Raw genomic sequence first — 21,378 nt, forward strand, 5'->3', positions numbered from 1 at the left:
ATGGAAACCCACCAGGTTCCGCACACTCTCCAGCCCCATTCTACCTTCACACACAGTTGCCCTTAAAGACCATATACTGAGGTTGCAAATGATCAGGATAAACTTAATTGTATAATCTACCCTAGAAAGTTGTTCTGGCCTCCTTCATTCACCCAGGCAGAAACTGAGACAAGATTAATAGAGTTCAGGGTGACCATATGATGCGGAAATAACAAAGCTACATCAAGGGTCTGAGGAAATATATTTAAGAAAACAAATATTTATGTTAGGCTACCTGATAAAAAGCTAATCAAATTTAGCACAAAGACCCAGTTTTCAGAGGAATAATGCACCAAGACTATAGCAGAGTTCAGCAAAAGCAGAAGATATGCACTCTGACAGCACAAGGATGGCAGCACAGTTACAGCACATGGCTTGTGCCATTTGTCATCCTGACACGCCAACAGGAAGACAGCCTGAAGCCACAAGGTATCCAAAATGAGGAAATAAAAGAAAATAGGCTGACACCTTCTCTAAGATTTTCAGACGATGAAGCAGGCAATATTAGGAGGTGAAAGATAATGCCTAAGAGTCAAATAAATACGGAATCCTGAAAGATGTGAAAATCTACCTAAAAATCAGTTCACTGTCATCAATTAAAATGAAGCCAGAAGATGCAGTGAGGTCTTAAGTCACATGTCATGTTCCTTGTTGCATACACGTGATCATGGCCAGACCCCTTGCTTACATGTTGGTGTGAGAGTGGGATGAGACAAAACTTAGAAATCTAAATAAAACTAAAATTATCCTCCTCTTCCATATGACCTCATCTTGAAATACATTGCATTAATTCCTACATGACAAATGGGAGAGGAGAACCCAACTGTACATGCAGGTGAAAAAAATTACTAAATAAAATCTACCTCCAGAAATCCGTAAGACATTCTGATGCTGGCCTTAAAAAGTTCTTGCAAGAATTTCACCTGGCCTGAGTATGTCTACTTTGCAAAAGCTGTAGCCAACGCTTCTGCATGGTGAGTGTGGAGGGTGTTGGTTAACACATACTTGGTGCTCAGACTGATGGTGTTTTTCCTCAGTGGAAGAAATCTTTGGCTGTCTGAATGACATCAAGATTCCCGTGATGCTCAGGTTCCATACTTGCCATACTTAAGGCTTTCCATCTTCTTCCCATTTGCTAGCAGAGTTTACCAAATCACCTAAAAATAGACACATTTTCTGATGTCTGGAAATTAGCAAAAGGATACCCTTCCACAGAAAAAATGAACAAGAAGTTGTCAAGCAATCCTTTGTACAGAAGTTGCAAGCAACTACAATACCACACTATTTTTGAGCATGGCAGCACAGCAGACAACATCCACACCACACTCTTTTTTTCCAAGTTCACTGTTATCATGCTTTTTAAGTTCCAAAAGTAAACCAGTGAACAGGCTTTTCTAATGTATATCTGTTTTCTAAAACAGCTGGGGAGAAATTATTTTCTGTGGTAACCAACCTTTCTGGTTAGGTACTTACATGTTATTTTCCTCATTCTCCCCTGTTTTTTTCTTCTGCATGGTTGACACGCTTGGTGCCTCTCTTTTTCTAAGATCACCTTTTCCCAGGTGCAGTACAGCTTGGGAGAACCAGCTCTTTTTATACGGCCAAACAGATTTCTTTACCCCTTCAGTTTGTAGCATTCAGAATAATGCCTCTGAGTCTCCTCCTGCCTTCTGCCCCTCCAACAAGTTGTAAATTTTTGGTCATGTGAACACAAATACAATGTGATGGTGATGCCAGGTGCTTGCCTAGGGAGTCTCCCTTAAAATATGGATCTGAGCAAGGTTCCACTAACTCTCTGATTCAAAAATACCACAGAAGCTGATCCAGGTTTGTATAATTCTAAACAAATATAAGCAGTGGAAAACAGCCTCCTAAAACACACTAGTTTCTGACAAATGTGTAACAGTTTTTGGCACACTTCCAAGATGCATGCCATTTCACCACTGATTAAATCAGAGGATGAAACCAGTTGTTCTGTGAGGAAAATAGACAGTAAAAAAAAATAAAATCAGGATCTCTCACAGCACTGGGATGGTAAAGATTTGTTCTTTGACTAAGTTTACTGTACAGATTTAACAACATTTTTGCAATTCACTCATCAGGCAACATTCATGCAGTACTAGTGCTGTAATAAGGATAAGTACAGGATTGTTCCTGTACTATGTGCTACTTTTCTGTACTTATCCTGTGTCATGTAAATGCACACCTCATTTTTGGTGGAGCTTTTCTTTTCCCTTATCATCTCAAGAACTGTACCACATAGAAAATCTCAAGTCCTCTTTTTTTCCTGTCTGAGAAGTAATTTACTTGGTCAGAAAAAGGAAAAATAGCTTTCTCTCCAAAATGACAGGCGGTGCTGATCATGCTCACACTTCTCCCCCTTTATACCCAGCGAGACCTGTTTCCCAAGGCACTAAGCCTCCCCAGTCAGTGTGGCTGTACATCTCCTCCTGCCAGCTCTCCCCACCTGAGGAGCACAGAGGAACACAGCTGTGAGCTAAGATATATTTAGCAAAGCCCTCTGCCCAGCTCCAGCACAGCCTTCCTGCCATATTCCCAACTGGTCCTGCAGTGAACTTCTAGCTAATTAAGATATTCAATATTGTTCTATATCTGGTTATAGAGAAAATAGAATCTTTTTTTTCTTATTAGGCACTCCACTATGTTTCACAGTAACTGGAGTAAAAATGTTGGAAAACTGGCCGTCGTATTCAAAGGTGTCCTGTTGATAACTGTGTGACTTCATAAGAGTCCTTTATTTAATTCTCCTCCCATGATCTATAACAAACTTCAAGGTTTCTTTTGCAAGATATCTGTCCACTGCTCTATCAATGGGACTGGGTATCTCTTTGACTGTAATAGCTGCCTGGAGGGAGAAACACTGTGCCTTGTGCCTTAATGACACAAACCTTTATATAGCCATGCAGCTGGCAGGGTTACAAACTGGGAAAGACCTGTACACCATTTTACTTTCTTAGTTCTATTCCCTTTGCGACAGTAAACTACTCTGCCATCTCCTTCCCACAGGTAGTTCAGGTTGACCTTAAAGTTTTAGCATCTCACCAGCAATGAGCATAAAGATTTCTTCTGAAGGGTAAAAATCTTATTCTGATGATTTTTGAATAAAACTTCAGCTTGTCCCTGGGCTTCATTCCATCAAAGTAATCTGTAAAGGTCAATAAAATGCACATTTTTCAGCACATTATAAAATAAAAGGGACACACACACACACACACACACACACTCCTCAGAGCATTTAAACTCCATAGCTCTTATACTAAACAAAAATGCAGAGAAACTGTTAATCCAGAGTTTCACTTTTATAGACATCAGAGCCTGAATGATGAGATTTACCTTTTCCTTCAGCACCTACTTGTTATAAAACAGACCTTGAAACCTTTGATAATGTTTCCTGCATCCCCACATTTTATGCCCACAGGTCTCTTAGCAGAGGCTTTTCTTTACTCTTAAGTTCTTACGATTTCTCCAGCTCCAGGCTCATCCCAGAACTGTATTTGGTTACATGTCTTCCTGTCACAAACATGCATTCAGAATCATTACAAAAGGTATTTTCTTGAGTCTTCCAGGTCTGTAATTTGCAGGCTGACACACAAATGATTATTCATCCCAAAGAGCAGAAAATAACACTCATTACATTGGTTTCTTTTGCTTTTGTGATTCCTGCCCATATAAGAGTGGCAGGAGCACACCGAGTTCTAAATTGGCACTCAGCATAGTTCTTACTGATCCACAGCTGTGTATGTGTTTAAGTGCTTTTTTGAACAAATATACTACAATTAGGCCAATTCAGAGACCACTCACCTGAAGTTGTCTGCACATATTGCACTCAAATAAACAAAACAGAAAACAGCAAGAGGGCTATGACCACCTGATGTCTAGCCAGAAATTTCCCTCTCTGGCAAGTTATTCACATCCAGAACACCATGGAAACTACAAACCTGTAGCGTGGCAAAACACATCTGAATACATTGAAGTGTTGTGCACTTTGAAAATGTCCCCGACCTTTTCTCACTGCCTGGAGCCTCCTGAGGAATAACTAGCAAACATTTTTCAAAAACCATCACATCATTTAGCAGCACCTCATTCTGATCAGACTATCTTATACCTCGTTTTTTGCCCCTGCTAATAGTTTTGCATCTGTGCAGTCCCCAGTGGACATGAAGTCAACTACATGACAGGTTACTGTCTACATCGTTCAAACCTAAAATTGTAACTCTGCATGTTCACAGCCCGTGTTCTTTAACTGCATGCCCATTGTACCTGCGTGTGGTTGCTATAGGAATCAGAAAGGGGAAAAAAGGTATTTTGGACATAGGGGATGTAGGGCAATCCTCCCCCCCCCGGCTTGTGAAGGAAGACACCCTGAGTATTCCTCCAGCCCCAGGTAGTAGTGCCAAGCTGGTATGGTTTCCTGTTTATAGGTGGAGCTCACAGCGAGACGTTCTCAATATATATGCAGACACCCCCCCCAACCCCGAAACTTTTCACATAACTCCCCCTTACCTGCCTGTGAAAGCTAGCCGTCCTTCACAGTGGTATCTGTATCTTTTGTCCACTTATCATTCAGACACTTGCTGCATCCATAATTTCCCATGTCATGTTCAGCAGTTTATCATGTTCAGTTCAGTTACTTTCAGTTCAGGCCAGGGCCCTAGCGTTTGCATGCGTACATCAGAAGTAATGGTACAGATTACAGAACCGATTTAAAAAGTAGTCATCAGCAGATGGATAATTCCAATTAGGTTTTTTTGAATGTAAAGTGTCAATCACATCACACTCCTGCAAACTTTCCCAGATATTCTTCCACCCCGCTTCCTCCCGCAAAGGACTAGCAAGGACTCCTGAAGAAGCTGACACGTCCTAATGGTTAAAGACCTCCAAAGCCTAGTCATCAGATACACACTTTCAGTATATTCTCCCTTCTTAAAACCCAGTATATCTTGAATCCACCACATTCATGTCACACACATTCTGGGCAGAGCCCTTTTTGACCTTAGACTTACTACTTAAACAGAAACTCACATTTCCCCCTTTTTAGCTCTGTCCCCAGCCATTATGCTATAGACTCAGTCCAGGATATAAATATTAATGAGGGACAATAGAAAGCATAACACAGATGACAAAATCATGTGGACATAAAGTGAAAATCCAAAGTTTATACCTAGCTGACTAAGATTCTGCAAACAGTTATGCAATGGAAATAATCACATATTTTTAAAAAAGCTTTGAACCGGAGAAGTTCCAGACAGATTGCTGGTCTGCTTTGAGAGAAAGTTTCCAGTAAGGATGGCCATTTCCACCCCTTCTCCATAGGGCTGTTGATCTCAGACAAAAAAAAAGAATGTAAATTAGAGAAAAAAGTCTCAATATTAACAATATTTTGAATAGAAACTTCAGATTCATGCTTCCACTGGAAGCTACATGGATATCTGAATCTGAGGTGAAGGAATTTTCCATTGAAATATTACAGATTCAGGGGTTCTAGCCATGCCCTGGAGAATATAGTTATCAGACATATTAAGATCAGCTAGAAGGATGAGGAAGTCTTCAATGCAGAAGAATCAGAAATCAATGTGTTTGAATGTCAATATATTCTGATGAAATGTAGTACTGAAATATATTGACAGGAACACAGTGGGGAAATGTAGAACTGAAAATGCTAACCAATAAAAACTACTTGTATTCATGTTCCAGCTATTGGCAGGTGTTGAAGTATCTCAGTGAGCAAGCATTTTGTGGCTTACTGAAAGTAATTAACATATAGAATATACAAGTTTTCTAATGACTCTATATGTTGAAAATATAATTTTCAAAAGCATAAATTTTCTGGAATGGTATTAAGCTTAAATTAATGCTGCAGATGAGAAGAAATAAGTGTTAGTTATTTGCAAAATTGCTACTTCTGGCAAGGGTTTTCTGAGATCAGAGGAAGCAAAACAATCAATCTTTAAAATCCCTTGAGAAGTGTGATCGTGTAAGTCCTCAAAACGTTATCTGGTACAATTATCATTGAAATGAAAGGAGACCTATCAAACTGTGCAACACCTTATGTTGGTGTTGCAAAATGACTGTAATAAAAGTTAATCAGGAAATGTAATGAAATTCTGCACAGCACTGACTAATTTTATTGCAAAACATTGATGTAGACATCAGTTCATATACTGGCCAATCAAAGACCATGAAATGATGACAATCCATGCTAATAATAACACAGAGATCATTAAGAAGTGGCATGATTTTAATACAAATGAGAAAAGAATATTATACTTGCATATAGCATGTCTTCTAGTGGAAGAACCCCCACCCATTCATCACCATACAAGTTATCTCTTGCTTTATAATGTTAACAGTAGCAGTCTCATTCTAGAAACACCCATTTGGTAGGTTCATATTCCGTATTTCCTCTACTGACTAAACACAGGATTCTCTCATGCTGTATATGTTATACCCTCTCCTCCTGATTAACAAAGGTATTTCTCAACACATGACCATAAAGGATGTGCCCATCAGATAGTCTCTTTAAACTACATAGAAAGTAAATTTAGTCAGGGTTTAGGTTGAAGGCTTGGTCCAAACTGACTTGTGACCTGTTCAGACTAGTTTATTCTTTTGTCAGCATTATATATATATATATATATATATATATATATATATATGAACTTCTTTATTCCTCCTGATGTAATAGCCTATTATTCTGATGTATTTAGGAAGAGTCTTTGTAGCCAGTTACCTATCTGAACTAGCCAATCCCTGATCTTCTGATCCTCTGATCAGCTTACTATTTTGTAGGACATGATGTGTGGTGATATCCCTTTCGTATTCTATCATACAATTTGGATAAATAAACTTTTCCCAACTCCATTGGGACTTCATAATTTGGAGTGGCTGAATCCTGCAGGGTCATGCCCTAGGTCCAAACCCATTGCAAGGCTGAGCTTGTACTTCCAGTAAGCACACACACACACACACACACACACACACGTACACTCACACAGGGCGTACTTATGTACATACATACATGGCTGGCCACACTGATCAGCACAGATGCACCAGCAGACATGGAAACACAAAAGGCATAAACAGCCTCATCCTGGTCTCCTCTCTGGCTGACCAAGATGAAGGTCCATTAGTGGGATATACATAAAGACACACGTACAAGCTGGATTGCTCCCAGTAGCTGGCCTTGGACAAACAGTCCATCCAGTAGCTGGTCCTGTGCCTCCTTACTCTTCCCAGTGTCCTACCCCTAGAGACACACACATACATGCATACACACATGCACACACACACACAACCCTCATTGGCTGTTGGCTGAGTCTCCCCTGATCCCTCCATAGCCAGATTCTCCTGTGGTCTCACCCCCAGAGAACCCCTTCCCCACCGGCTCCCAGTCCACATCCTCTACTCAATGGCTAGTCCAGCTTGACAGACAGACTAGCGACCCGGCTAGCACTCACACTCTTCCTCGCACACCCACACTCACTCACTCCAGTTTCTGGCAGCACAGACCCAGGGGCCCCTGTGACTGATGGCCATACCTCAGCTGCTGCACGCAGTCTCCGTGAACACACACACACACACACACGTGTGCACACACGTGCGCACACACACAACAGGGAGCCCTGCAACCAGAAAAAGAGTTAGAAATGGAGTTTAATGAGATGACAGGACAGACTACACTGGTCAGGCACAAGGCATAGCCAGGCCAGCGTACTGACCAGCAGCTGGTTTAAACACAACCAACCCCATTTTTTTCTTTATCCCTCTATTTTCCCATGCTTGTTTCTCCACAAACCATCCCGATCCCTCCTTTCCCCTACCTTTGCTTCCTCCCCTAAACATCTCACAGTGAGTCCTGGGCAATCCTGAAATGCTCTAACCCTGCATCCCATGTGTCCCATACTCCTCGAAGGTGTGTACCCCTCTCAGTCTGTAAGGTGATGGTGACAGACTCTCCTCTTGACTTGGGTGCTGAGATCACGGGGCTGAGGATCTCCTGGGACAGCCCTGGGAGGAACCAGGGCAGCGTGTCCATTTCTATTACTGCATTATTGGGGTTCCCCCACCTACCATTGCACATCTCTGCTCCTTCCTGTGTCTGGGGATGAGCATTTCAAACGTGTATTGAAACATTTCCATGATTCTGTGACCTGACATATTTGTTTCACATATTGATCAGCAAACACCTACATTTATGAAGTTAGTTAACTGGTTATGTTTCCAGACTGTACTCAACTGTATTTTTTAAGAAAGCCAAGGTAGAAGAACAATTTTTCTAACTGGAAGGACAAACTGTGAGCTATTGACACACATAATTCAGTAACCTTTCTGAAAAGAAAAGGGTCTGAAAGCTTGACCTCTTAAAGAAAGAGTCACAGCATTTGACGTCTTGTTTTCTTACCAGATGATCTTTACCATTTTCTGTCTTACTGCTAAGACATATGAAATATAAGTGTTGTAAAGGATTGGAAGAGATATTGTTCTTCCCCACCTTTTTTGTTTTAATAAAGGTTATTTAAAAAGCAGAGTTCTCTATATATATTTACAGTACCTGGTCGGGGAAAGATCTTTCCTTTAAGCTGGTGCTCTAAAGATGGCACACATCAATGTTACTAATACATTTTTCTTATACTTTTAATGTACAGATCAGAACTGTTTACAGCACAAAAAAGAGGACAGCTCAGTCACAATCTTCACTGTTTCTGACATCACCAGTATAGAAGTTCAGAATACCAGTGGAGGAAGGAAAAAGAAGGGAAACAGGAAGAACTCATGATATAGAAGGGGCACCATTTTAAAAAGAGAGAGATGTTAGGATAAAGATGACTGAGTAGAACACAGCAGGAGTTTGAGGGAAAGGAGACATATTTCCCCATATCAGTTTCAACACATAGTTTTGTTCCCAAAGTCTTCCAAAGATGGCTAGACGACGTTTCATCAGCACCATTTGCACCTATCTGTCATGTTCTCCAAGAGCATAAATACAGAGATTTGGGTTTTCTGATCACTTGACTCTAACAGGAGTTAGTAAAGATGTTTTTTGCCAAAAAGTTCCAATGAAAAGATGAAGCTATCTGTAGGAAGTGAAAAATAAAAGGTTTCTCTCTTTTAAACACACATCTATTCAGGGAAAACTTCCTCAACTTTCATATTGGAAAGAGGCATCAAGCATATTTTAAGACAATTTCTTACATAGTTTGACTGATATCATGTTTATGCTGAATTTTTCATTTTCAGTCATACTTAATATTAAATACAGTCTTCTCAGGCATATGAGAAGGTGAATAACATGTGGCTCAGTTTCTGGAAGTATCAGATACTTGCTGCATAAATTAAAATCAATATATTTTAGTAAATTAAAACTTGTGGAAGCAGAGAACATGAGAGGTGGGGCTTGCCTGAACCACACATGTTTAGAACAAACATCATATGGCTGTGCCTGGGTGCAAAGAGAGGCCATAAGCCATCTTATTACTATTGTTTATTTTCATGTGCTGAGGACTTAAAGTAAAGCTGATACTATCAGGTTAAATAAATTAAACCAAATACTAAAAATAGACACCTGTTATTCCTCTCTGATTGCCTTTCATATTTTTACAGCTCAATTAAAAATGTACTGGCTCAGAGAATAAAATGAGAAAAAAGTTTCTAGGTATGACTAGTCCAGTGATCAGCTCAAAGGATAATGGGCGACTGACTACCAGTTCTTGCTCCAGTGAACAACTCCATATCTGATTACAAAATATCTAGGTGGTTATGATGTGCTGCTGATGACTTAAGAAGCTCTGTCCCCTATCAAGCAAAAAAAGCATCTAAGACTGGGTCTTCTGTAACCAAGCTGAGTTTTTCCAACAGCTGAGTACAGCAGACTGACAGTTACCACCCTCAGATTGTTTTTCATGAAGGTGGGAGGCTTAAGCACTATCTCTGAACCAGTTCTCTTGTGTTGAGTCACCTGTATGAATTAATGAGATGAATCCCAAAGGTGTATTGGCATTCCTTCAGTTCCGCACAGCCCACACAGAATTGATCCTGCATGTGCCTGACAACAAATGTATATATATAGAGAGAGGAAGCTCTGATTTTTGAAGATCCAGTTGTTTTATCTGAATGCTTACTAAGGCAGTCGGGTATAGACATCCTCCTAGTGAATCTAAACTTGTTTTCACTTCTAGAAACATACATTTAGAACATGTAGTGTAGTGCTTGTTTCAGGAGCTCAAGAGGAAGAGATTTCATTGACATGATATTAAGTATCTCTGATGAATTTGTTCCAAGATAGCTTTATTTAAGAATAATTCACTTGAACAGGGCACTCACTCATGTCTTATATCTTCCTGATATACTTTATTCAAGCAGAGGCATGGCTGTGTAAGCTATTTTAATTAACACTTTAAGCTAAGCCTTCACCATCTGTTCTCCTTTATAATTACAAATGTAAAGGGAATCTCATTCTCAGTAGTATCATTAAAATTCAAGATATTAAAGAAAAGACATAAATGCATGCCATTTTATTAATTTCAAGGGCCCTCATTTGCTGTGCTCCTTTTTACTGTTTTTGTCTCATCTAGAACTCAAAGGACAGAGCAGTGCTAAATGGTGCCAAAATATTTCCTTGACTGAGCTCCTAGGACTGCCTTTGAAATCATGGATGACTCACATGAGCTTCTGAATCACAGAGAGAAACATGTACTACAGCAATATTATTCTAGGCCAATAAAAATCTGTTTTCAGGAAATTTCATAGAATTTTGCTGTATCAAATTCCCCAGCTTTATCTCTTATGGGAGAAAAGGGTATGCATCAAGAACATAAAAATAAAACCAGGAGTCATGCTAGGAAAAGACGCAAAAAGATGAATGACAGAAGTAGATAAGTTTCCTTGAAGTACTGTAGTACTTAAAGTTATTATTTCCATTCTCCAGGTACTTGGAAACTTATTCAATTATGGCTTCTTGTGTCCTGTACTGATCCAACAATTTGCAGATTAATCTAACCATCCTTTCCATCAGCATGGTCAGCAGGGAGAATATTCTCAGCTACCTTCCTCAGAAATGCCCCAGTGCCTCCCACCAAACTGCCAGAACTGTGGGGGAAGAGTCCTTTCAGCAGTATTGATTAGAAGAGTTTGTGGAATAAACAAGGAAACTCTCAGCTGTTAGTTCCCAGTATATTCAGGAAAAGTTTATGTTTTGAACTATCTTTACTGATCAAGAAGAGTTCATGAAAGTGATTCTATCAGTTTCTCTTGCTAATGGAAACCCAGCACAGGACTGTTACTACTAATTAGTCTTCTGGCTCCCCAAAGTCCATCTTGAAAGACACTTCCCCTTGACTTCTACATCCACAGATCCCCTAGAGTTTTTTTCCTACTGTTCAAGTACACAGACAGATTAAGTTCATTTTCAGAGAGGGCATAATTGATATTTTAAATGAAAAGAGTTGTACTTGCTATTAAATTACTACTATTTTTAGATTTAAACAGAGATGTCATGCTATAATTTATTCAATAGCAGTTAAATAGAAACAGTAGGGCTCACAGAGGTTTTAAGTTGCCCAGAATTGGAGTCTGATTTGTCCCAAATGCAGAAGAAGCAGAAACAATATTTTTGAAATTAATTCAGATACAAGATTATTCAAATAATATATTAGTCTTAGATTTATAGCTCATAATCCCAGCAGTTCCTTCATCCTTTCAGCATTTCATATTTAGCTTGACTTTCTTCTGTAGCTCTTAGCAGCTAATATTAAATATTCTTAATTCATTAATGTCCCTAATATTTAGACTCAATGGAATTATTTCAGCTTCTTCATTGGCCCATATAATTCATTGGCCCATTAGAATTGATCATTCCTGATATAAGCATATTTCATTAATCAAATTAAAAATGAGACATATCCATGCCCATAATAACTTAGATATGATCTATTATCTCTTTAGTCACAGCAAGTGATTTCTAATCTGTTTACTCCATATCTATTTTTATTTTTTCATTTCAGTGTGTTAGGGTAAGTAGCAAAATATGTAATGTCATATTGCAAGATTAAAAGATAAGAGATGAATACTACTCCTGATTGTATGCCTTGTAACTCGAGGATCTCCCTCATGTAAAGCATGTTGAAGTTACATGAAACTTAACTTTGAAATTCTTCTGCTCACAGCAGAACTTGGGACAAGATGAATTTCAGAGATGCTCTCTAAATGTCTGGCTTCACTGTTCATATTGGTGAAAAAATCCATTCTAATGTGATGCTCAAATCTATGCTGATAAGATGCATCAACACCACCAGGAGCAGACAGACCTCAGAACTTGCTCCTGCCCAGCCAGTTGCCTTGATAGAAACTAGTTCCTACCCAGAAGTGTTATGTTAATCTAGTGCTTAAAAGCATCTAGAAAGAGCTCAGGACCATCATTTTGCTCACACTGGTACAAAGTCTCTTGCCTATTGCTCTCCTATTCTATCAAGTGGTTACATTGATTGAGAAGTTCATAAAATAATAGATGCTGGGAGGGACCTCTGGAGGTCATCTATTACTCCACTGCCAGCCTCCCCAAAATGAGTCAGCTTAGATCAGGTTGCTCAGGACCTTGTCCAGTTATGTTTTGAATATTTCCAAAAATGGAAACTCCACACCACCTTTGGGCAGCCTGTTCCAATGTGTGTTGGTGTTTGACAGATGAGGCTGACCCAGGCAGTCTGAAGCCATAGGTGGACCTTACGTAGTCCAGTCAGTACTTTACACAGGAGGTGGTCCTTTTGTAGAATTCTAGTTTGTTGTAAAACACTGGTACAGTGCTACAAATGAATGAAAATTTCATAAATTTACGTTCCAAACTTTCAGACTTTGTCATATATATAATTTTTATTCCTTCAAGTCAAGGCAGGAACAGTGCTATTTAAATAAAAGCAACAAAATTTACATTTACTCCACATCTCAGCACAGCCATTTTCTTAGCTCCTGTCTGTGAATCTAAACCATGCTGATACATTAGAGATTATTCTTAATCAAGGCTACAGGACTGCATTGAAAAGGTAAAGTACACATTTTCCTTTTCTGGAGTTAGCGCAACCATGTTATTGAAAGGATTGTACTTGAACATGATGAAAGTAAAACAAGATCTGAAGAATTTCTAAAACCTTCCCAATTGTGAGACACCACAGAGAATTTACCGGCATCGTTTTGTTCTCCAGTTTTTATACCACTCTTACAGGATGCTATTTTAGAAGCAGTTGGATATTTTATAGTGTGTTTTTTTCCCTGTAGTTTTTTTAGTAAAACTTCTTGTTTGCCTGAGAGTACATAAACATTTTGAAGATAATACAAGGATGCTTTGTACTCAGATCATCTAAATGATGAATTCCATACCCTGAAGATTACAGAGAGGCATTGAAATGAGACTATGGCTCTAGGAATTTGGATTTAGATGCAATAAAATCCCTAGAAATACAAGCTATCAGAGTCATGTACTTGTGATTCTTGTGCATTGCACAAAGGAGAATTGGGCACTTCACCAAATAGCCCAAAATCCAGCACATTGACTGAGGAACTCTTTAAAGTTAATAACAGAATGAACAGATCATCTTTCTCCATGAATAGCATAAGGTACCTGAAAGGTTGCAGAAGAGCAATGCATAATTTTTTCCTCCTTTTTCTTAAGAGGGATTGCTGAAAGTGCCAGTACGGTTCCTGAACACCTCTTCCATAGCTGCAGTTAAAGCACTGATTCAGTGGCTCTGAATCAACGAAGGGTGAAGGCCTCGGACTCACTGCCATAAGTCATTTGTCCAGTAGTGGAACTTCTGGATTCTGATCTCTGCTAAAGCTTCTCTGTTCTCTGATGACCCTAAAGCTGTCTATCATAAAATTGGCTTAGAGATAAATAGAAGCACAGCTATTCTAGCTTGTTGTCCTGTTGACTTCACAAATTTGGCATTATCTTCTGGCATTATATAAGTATTTATGGAATATACCTCCTCCCTACAGCTGTAAGACTTAATTACTTTTGTGGGCAAAATGAACCTTCAGCATCCCTAGTCAGTGTGCAAGCCACAGGTTCATGACAGAAGGATGGACACTGAAAACATTGTCTAAGGGAAAACTGAACACAGCTTGGGACTTCGCTGCTGTTCTTTCCAGTTTCAGCATCACAATTCAACTTAGCCAGTAGATATCTTAACAGGTGCAGAACTTCAGTTGTAGCATATATAGAACCTGAAAGCTTATCTGGGAGATGACTGGTGGATTTCAAATGTTTTTCAGTTAGCAACTGAGCAGACATTTTCTCATTTCATGTCAAGCTTGACACCAGAGATTTATCTATATATTGTAACTGGCATTGAAGCCCTTTTCTGTATGTTGTCATTATTGCAATTACCACTGAAGTTGACAGGAGTTGCCCTTTTCTTATCACCAAATTCAATTCCTGCTAGAAGCCTTTTAATTAATTCTGATGTTCAGTAGACCAATCCTCAGAGAAAGGCAAAAGGGGCTTATAAGATTTCATTTTGCCCATGCTTACTCCTACAGAAAATTATGACTCAGCAGGAGAAGAGAAGACCAATATGTAGCACTGAATGATTCATTACAAATATTTCAGAATTCTGACAGCAGCTATCATTAAAGCTTTTATAAATGTGTTTCCTGGAGAGAGTCCCATGGTTCAGATCTACCAGTGTGGGCAGACTCGGTTTCACCCAAAACAAAAGTGGACAACAGCAGCTTCAAGCAAGGCTTATAATCTTGCAAATTTGTAACTTTCTATGAGATAATCTCAAGAGATTTTGGATTTATGTCTATTTTCCCAAGCTTTTAGAACCAGCAAATAAAGACTGTATGTGTTTTGTAAATGCAAACCAAACACAATTCCTGGTGTAGTTGGGTGTTAGTCAAAGATATGAAAATTTATTGAGAACTAAGAGAAGGTAGTATATTTTTTATGAGAATAATTTGTACAGACAGAAAAACTAAGAAAATATTAAAATGCAGAAAAAATTTCTTTGTGTATTGAGCAGAAGGAACAAATTTTAAAGCTGAACAGAAGTTGAGCTCTTCCTCTTGTGCAAATCAAAAATAATGCATGCCCTTATAAATGATCATTTTGCTATGACTGCTGAAGTTTTCTCTCTGAATCTCACTCATCCAAAAGAACAGTAGAACTCCTCTGGATGATTATATATTGTACCAGTTAAAATCTGCAGCAGCTGAAACAATGGAGTGGCTGAGCACATTCATTTAAAAGAAAAACTGAAGCAAAAATGTTTAATCTTGGATCACAAAAAGTGTAATTGAGGTACAATCTGAATACCAATAAGCATAGTAGTGTCCCAGGCACCACCTGCAATTTCTTCACAGACACCAAGCTGTAGGTGATAACCTTCTTACAAGCACCTGCTGCCAGGGAGCTCACCCAGCAAAATATGTCTCTGCTGTGCATCGGCTTAATTTCAACATCCACAATATTCAACAAAGTTGTCTTGAAAGGATGGGTCACTGTGGAGGGGCCCCAACAGTTCAGTCCTCCCACTGGGCCACCAGAGCTCAGCACTGCCTAATCCCCGATCACCAACACCATTCAGCATGTGCTACCTGCTGCCCAGATGTGTCTTTGGAGAAAAAAAAGCCTGTAAAGAAATGTGTGGACAGCATAACGTAAGTGTAGCTGAGAAACAACCTGATGACTGAGTGGTAGGAGAAACAGCTGCATCTCTGGCTTATAGATCAGTTCTGGACTTACAAATCAGTCCACCTGTCTGAAATGAGAGCCTATAGCTATTTTACCACAGGTCTACAGCATCTCTTACACTGAGCTGGATCTGATGCACAGCACCTTAGGTGCTTGAGTGATTTGTATCACTACGGCCTTCTATCTGCAAGTCTGTAGCCTTCTTGACATTCAGAGCATTGTAACCCTTCACACAGTTGCCTGGGCACCACTTTCCCTTGTTTTCTTCATGCTGTCGCTCATGTGTATCTGTAGCCACCGCCTTGCACCTGCAAACCCCAATACTCTTGTATGGTGGGTTCTCACAGAAAATGGTTGCCATCAGTGTAAGAATCATCCCTTCTTTCCCACTTTTCCTACTTCTTGATTGTAACTTTGGTTTGCATCATGTGGAAAATACTGCCTGGAGTGAGAAACAGAACCCATGTTTTTCTGGGTTTCCCATTTCTTTTGCATTGCTTGGCACAGATTGTTCTTTTTCTTCTTTTTGTCCTGACCAGGCTGATGTACTGTGCCATGCTTCATTTTCCTTTCAAGAGGCTGGGGAAGGCCTTGCCTTTGGGAAGGTGATGTGTTGATTTCTGTTAAAGCCTTTTCTTTTAATAAAGACCAGGCAAAGTCCTCCTGTCCTGTTAGTGTTTTCAACTTGTTCAGGATGATCTGAAAAATTTGTCTGACCACATCTTTTGCAACATGAGAGGTGCTTATCATGTGGGGCTTAACTATTTTCAAACCTCTTTTCAAAAGTTGTATTGATTTTTGTGACCAGTACCTGACCCCTAGTAGTATGGTTTGTATAACTAATGTCATTTTATAGAGCAAACAGCCATTCTCTGCAAAAAAGATGGTCACGCATCAGTTCCCTTTTCCCTCCTTATCAGGCCCTGAAGTTCCTGTGCACCAGACAGACTACTTCCCTCCTTACTGGCTTTGAAGGTCCCAGGCACCTGGCCGGCCAGCTTGTGCTGACCACAGACAGGGAAGCATAGAAGCATGCAGAGCTCCATCTATAACATCAAGCACTTACAGGTCCTAAGTGAGACTTGGACTGTAACTGCTGCTGGATGGCAAAACCCATGATCCCCCCGTGGTCAGCGGTGTGTCCACCATTCTCCAAGGACTGAGATGACTCCTGTTCTTTTACCTATTTCAGTCTAGATTACAGCTGTTATATTGATACAGCAAGTCAAGTATTGAGATTTGACCCAAACTACAGAGGGTCGAGATGATTAGAAACAATAAACTAAGCTGTGCTATAAAATTCTGTGCTACACTACTTATAAAATTGTGCTACACTGATTCTGTTTATTAAAATCCTGTGCTACTCTGATCATAAAATTCTATGCTATGCTGATCATAAAATTCTGTTAAAAACCCCCTTTAATTGTAACTACAACTTAGTGCTGTCATCATTCTGCCAAGGATCCCTAAAAGAACCAGTCTGTCCCCATAGTGCTAGGTTACCACTTTTTAAACAGGCTATATATATATACATATATACATACATATATATATCTCTTACATCAGACTCATATGTAACAGGAACACCCTAAAAATAAGAGAGACCCTTGCCATGGCTCTGTAAAAATTCATGTATGCTGATGGGTCCCCATCATTGTTTACCATTGTTTACCATTATGCTGACCTGTTTTCTTAAAATATCAGAGTCTTTTGGGGCCACAGGTGCAACTTCACAATTATCTTCCAAAAGTCAAAGGAGACATGTTTGTTCTGATCAGTTTTTGAGTCTTTGTTTCAGTGCTGATCACGTTGAGGTGCTGCTGTTGGTTCACTCCTTCTATCTCACAACATCCAAGTGCATGGCCAGGCAAAGATCAGGTTTGGTAGCCTTGACCAACAGAAGTCAATGGACCAAATTCTCTCCTGAAAAGGACTATTCAGAGAAGGAGCCGCCATTCTCATAGCATCACTTATTGGCTCTTCCTCCTTTGCAACCCCTGAAACCTCAGATGGGTTTACTGGGACAAAGCTTGTTATTGTGCACACTGTTCTCAATAGCTGTGTTGGAGACCATGTATGATAAACAGTGTAATGTCAGGAACCTGGTCTTGCAAGATCCTATCTCAGAGTACAACCTCAGACTTTGCTGGCAAAGACTTGGTTAAAATTGCCAGCACACAAGCTCCATCACCTTTCCCATGCTCTTCAAATGGAAGTGCTACTGTCAGAATCAAGCTTCCTATTTCATGCATACAAAAGTTGCCATTGCATTCATCCTTAGAAACAGAACTAATTAACACACAGTGTGATAGGTTTCTCTTGGAGATACAGCAGTCACAACATCCCCTTGTACTTCCCCACACCTCTTAGGCTGGGCAACTGTTTTTTTTAACTCTTTCCAACTTCACAACTGTGTTATGAGCTTTACTAGGCTGTAATTCCTCTGCTTTTTCTACCTCTCCCAGTCTGGCAGCAAGAGCAGGAGGAGAAGCAGCAGCCACAACAGCAGCAGTGCCAGGCAGTATGTCCTCACAAAGAGTGTTGAGCTGAGACAGTCACACCTGGTGCAAAGCTCTCTTTTATGGCACGGAGTGGCACAGTGACATCTCCTGGCGTAGTTACATGCTCTGAATTGACCAGAGAAGCAGTGAGGGAGAGATGTTTTGTACTAGAGCATCATGTGAGTGACTGTCTATTCTGGTAAATTAAGCATGGCTGAGACCTTTGTTAAGCCCAAATGTCAATTTGGTGTGAGATGCCTCTGATGGCAAATTCTCTGTCCCAGACTCCCAACAAGATAACTACGTCCCACCTGCAAGTTAGCGTTCACATAATGTAATCCCACACTGGTTACAGATATTACTGCAGATGTCTCTCACCTGCCACAGCTGACGTTGGGCCCATGATGCAACACACTCCCTGCTGACTCAACTGCTGAAGATGCTTGAATCAGACACCCACCCACCACTCTTCAGGGGCAACTCTCCCCTTCCAGTGGGCTCCTTGTGGCCAGCTCAGACCCTAAGCTCAGAAGCTCAGCCATGCAGCAGAAGCAGCACATCCAGACCTCACCACCTGAGCACATGGCAGGCAGTGTACAGGTTGGAAACCTTCAACATCTGCAATCCTCTTCATAAAGAGGCATCAGTAGGACAGGAGCACCTTCTGGTGGGGCCACACTTGGCATGACTGGATCCACATACACAATGTTCATACAGAGAGGGCTATTATCTGAGATGGAGATGGCTATATCTGAGCAAGGAAGGAGACCTGGTGAGGAGTGCTGTGGCACCATCTTTTTCTTTGGAGTCTTCTGACATCTGATGTGTCCTGGTTACCAAACCCAGGATAGGCAAAGCCATGGTGGAGGTCGCTCCCTCAGATAACTGGGGCATTTTGCCAAGTGCAACTTCACGATTTTTTGCATGCTTGACTGGACTAACACTCATTCTGTGACTATGAGGCTCGTTTTAACGGGAGTACTGAATTCATGCACAATCACACAGTCCTAGGCACTTTGCCATCAGTGATTATGAGGGCTGCCATTTCCTTAAGCCTACAAGTGGGTCCTTGTTAGGTCTCAACAATTTCTTGCATGAGAAGACCCTGGAAAGAATTAAATTGCTACTTCACTTGCCTCAAGAGTACTATTTTTTCTACCATAATGCTGTGGGTGAGCTTGGCATGGCCTCAGGGACAACATGAGGGCATGGCAGGCCTCCTGGCATCATTCTGAGGGCAGCATCACAGGCAGCATGCTGCACTACAGTGGCTTTCCCTTTGTAGGGAACAGCCAATGGCCAGTTATAACTTCCAAGCTGTAGGAAGGGAAATATTATCACATGAATAAAGAACTAATGCTACTTACAGTTAGCAGAGAGTGTGGACCAAAGTAATGCCAGTTAATATGTTGCAGGGTCACTCTTTCATATGGTTTAGTTTACTCACATAAAAACAGCCATAAGGGCTGTTGCAGAGGTATCAAACCATGGTTCACTCCCAGTGGTGTTCAGTAAGGCTATGCTGTTTACTCTGGCAATGAACAAGATGAAAAGAAAATGGTGCACAGCAACTTGCTCAGGAGTGATCACTTCCTGGCATAAACCCCAATAACACTGCAGACTTAATTCTAAGAAAAAAAACGCTTGTTGCAAATAATGTTATATAATTTCACTCAGGAAAATTATGCCGTACAGAGAGCTGACAAGCTTTCATTCACCTGGCTGTATTAAAGATATATTTTATAAAAAAGAGAAACATGAATTATGAATGGTTTAGGCTACCACAGGAAAAAAAAAAAAAGAGAGATACATATATGGGAAATTAAGACTATGCTTTTTTGTAGTGTTTCTACTGAGACAAAGTATATTGGTTAGCATATGACTAATTCTTTCATTCTTTTGGTATGGAAAAAAAAATTGGGTAGAAATTATATACCTTATTACCATACAGTATGTCTGTGATCGTGACTTCTAAGGCTGGAAGAAAATAGAAAAGAGACCTTTCTTAATCATTGCTTGGTGTTAATACAAAGGCACCAGAAGGAGCAGATGAAACAAACCGTTTAAGTTAATATACACTTGTCAAGCAAGGCAGTATGATGGCATGACTCCAGTATTTCAAAGGAAGAAAATTTTTTTGTTCAGTGAAAGGTGATATCTCAGTAAGACACCCAGCATAAAAATAGGAAATGAAGTTAAGAAATGCAAAGCTTTTCCATTCCTCTCATCTTTTCTCCCTGCACTAAATTATTACGGAAGTACACAGAGGAGAAAGCAAGCCATAGCTTGTCATCAGAGCTTGACAAAACTAAAAATAATTTTTCTTTTATTGTCAATATACAATGACAATTTTCATAGTACTATTACAAGTGTCAGCTCCCTATAAATATTTCTGTCCTACTATAAGTAAGCAATAGTTAGGGGAGAGAAACAAATTGAATGAAAACCTATCCCTTGCTCAACGAACAGTCAATGGAGTGCCAGCAATGTCATGTAGCAGATTCTGGATGACATGCATGTCAGTTCATTTGGATCTCTCAGATTTAAAGGGCAATGTACTTTGTATATGAATTTTTATTTCATTACCTCACTAGGTAAAAATCAAACAAGGATTCAATCCCCTTTCAACAGACTAGTAAATTGATAATTCCCTAATCCATACCTCCATTAATTCACAAACTCAATACCTCACAAAGGTACTAACTCACAAATTCACATCCAATATATATGTTGCTCTCACTTTAGTCTAATGGTGCTGCTCCCACCATACATCAGGCTTTAGCATGAGCTGTGCATCAGGCCAAAACCTGTGCAGGAATCAACTGAACACCCACACTCCATCACTTGGCATAGACCAGAAGTCTAGTAAATCCCATGCTTCAGTGAGTGGAGGTACTTTTACTCTTCTGGACTCATTGAAGGTGAAGGTAGGGGAAAGCTTTGAGCACTTTCATAGAGGTCTAGCATTACAGTTTGTTATTAGGTAACATACTCTGAGCATAGTGATGTTAGCAATAAATCTGGATATATAAACATACTAATAGAAAACAAATAAAATACAGAACAATACAATTACCAAAAGATGCAACATAAGATGCAATATGCCAGTTGCAGATGGTGCATAACCCATAA

General features: G+C 39.9%; 1 protein-coding gene across 1 annotated transcript in view; it reads left to right on the top strand.

Moving 5' to 3' along the window:
- The window catches only part of C2H7orf57 (chromosome 2 C7orf57 homolog), an 89,891-nt gene that overhangs the window by 45,441 nt on the left and 23,072 nt on the right, over nt 1–21,378 (top strand).

This window comes from Athene cunicularia, assembly GCF_003259725.1.
Source record: "Athene cunicularia isolate RWA chromosome 2 unlocalized genomic scaffold, athCun1 chr2_part1, whole genome shotgun sequence".
NCBI lineage: Eukaryota > Metazoa > Chordata > Aves > Strigiformes > Strigidae > Athene > Athene cunicularia.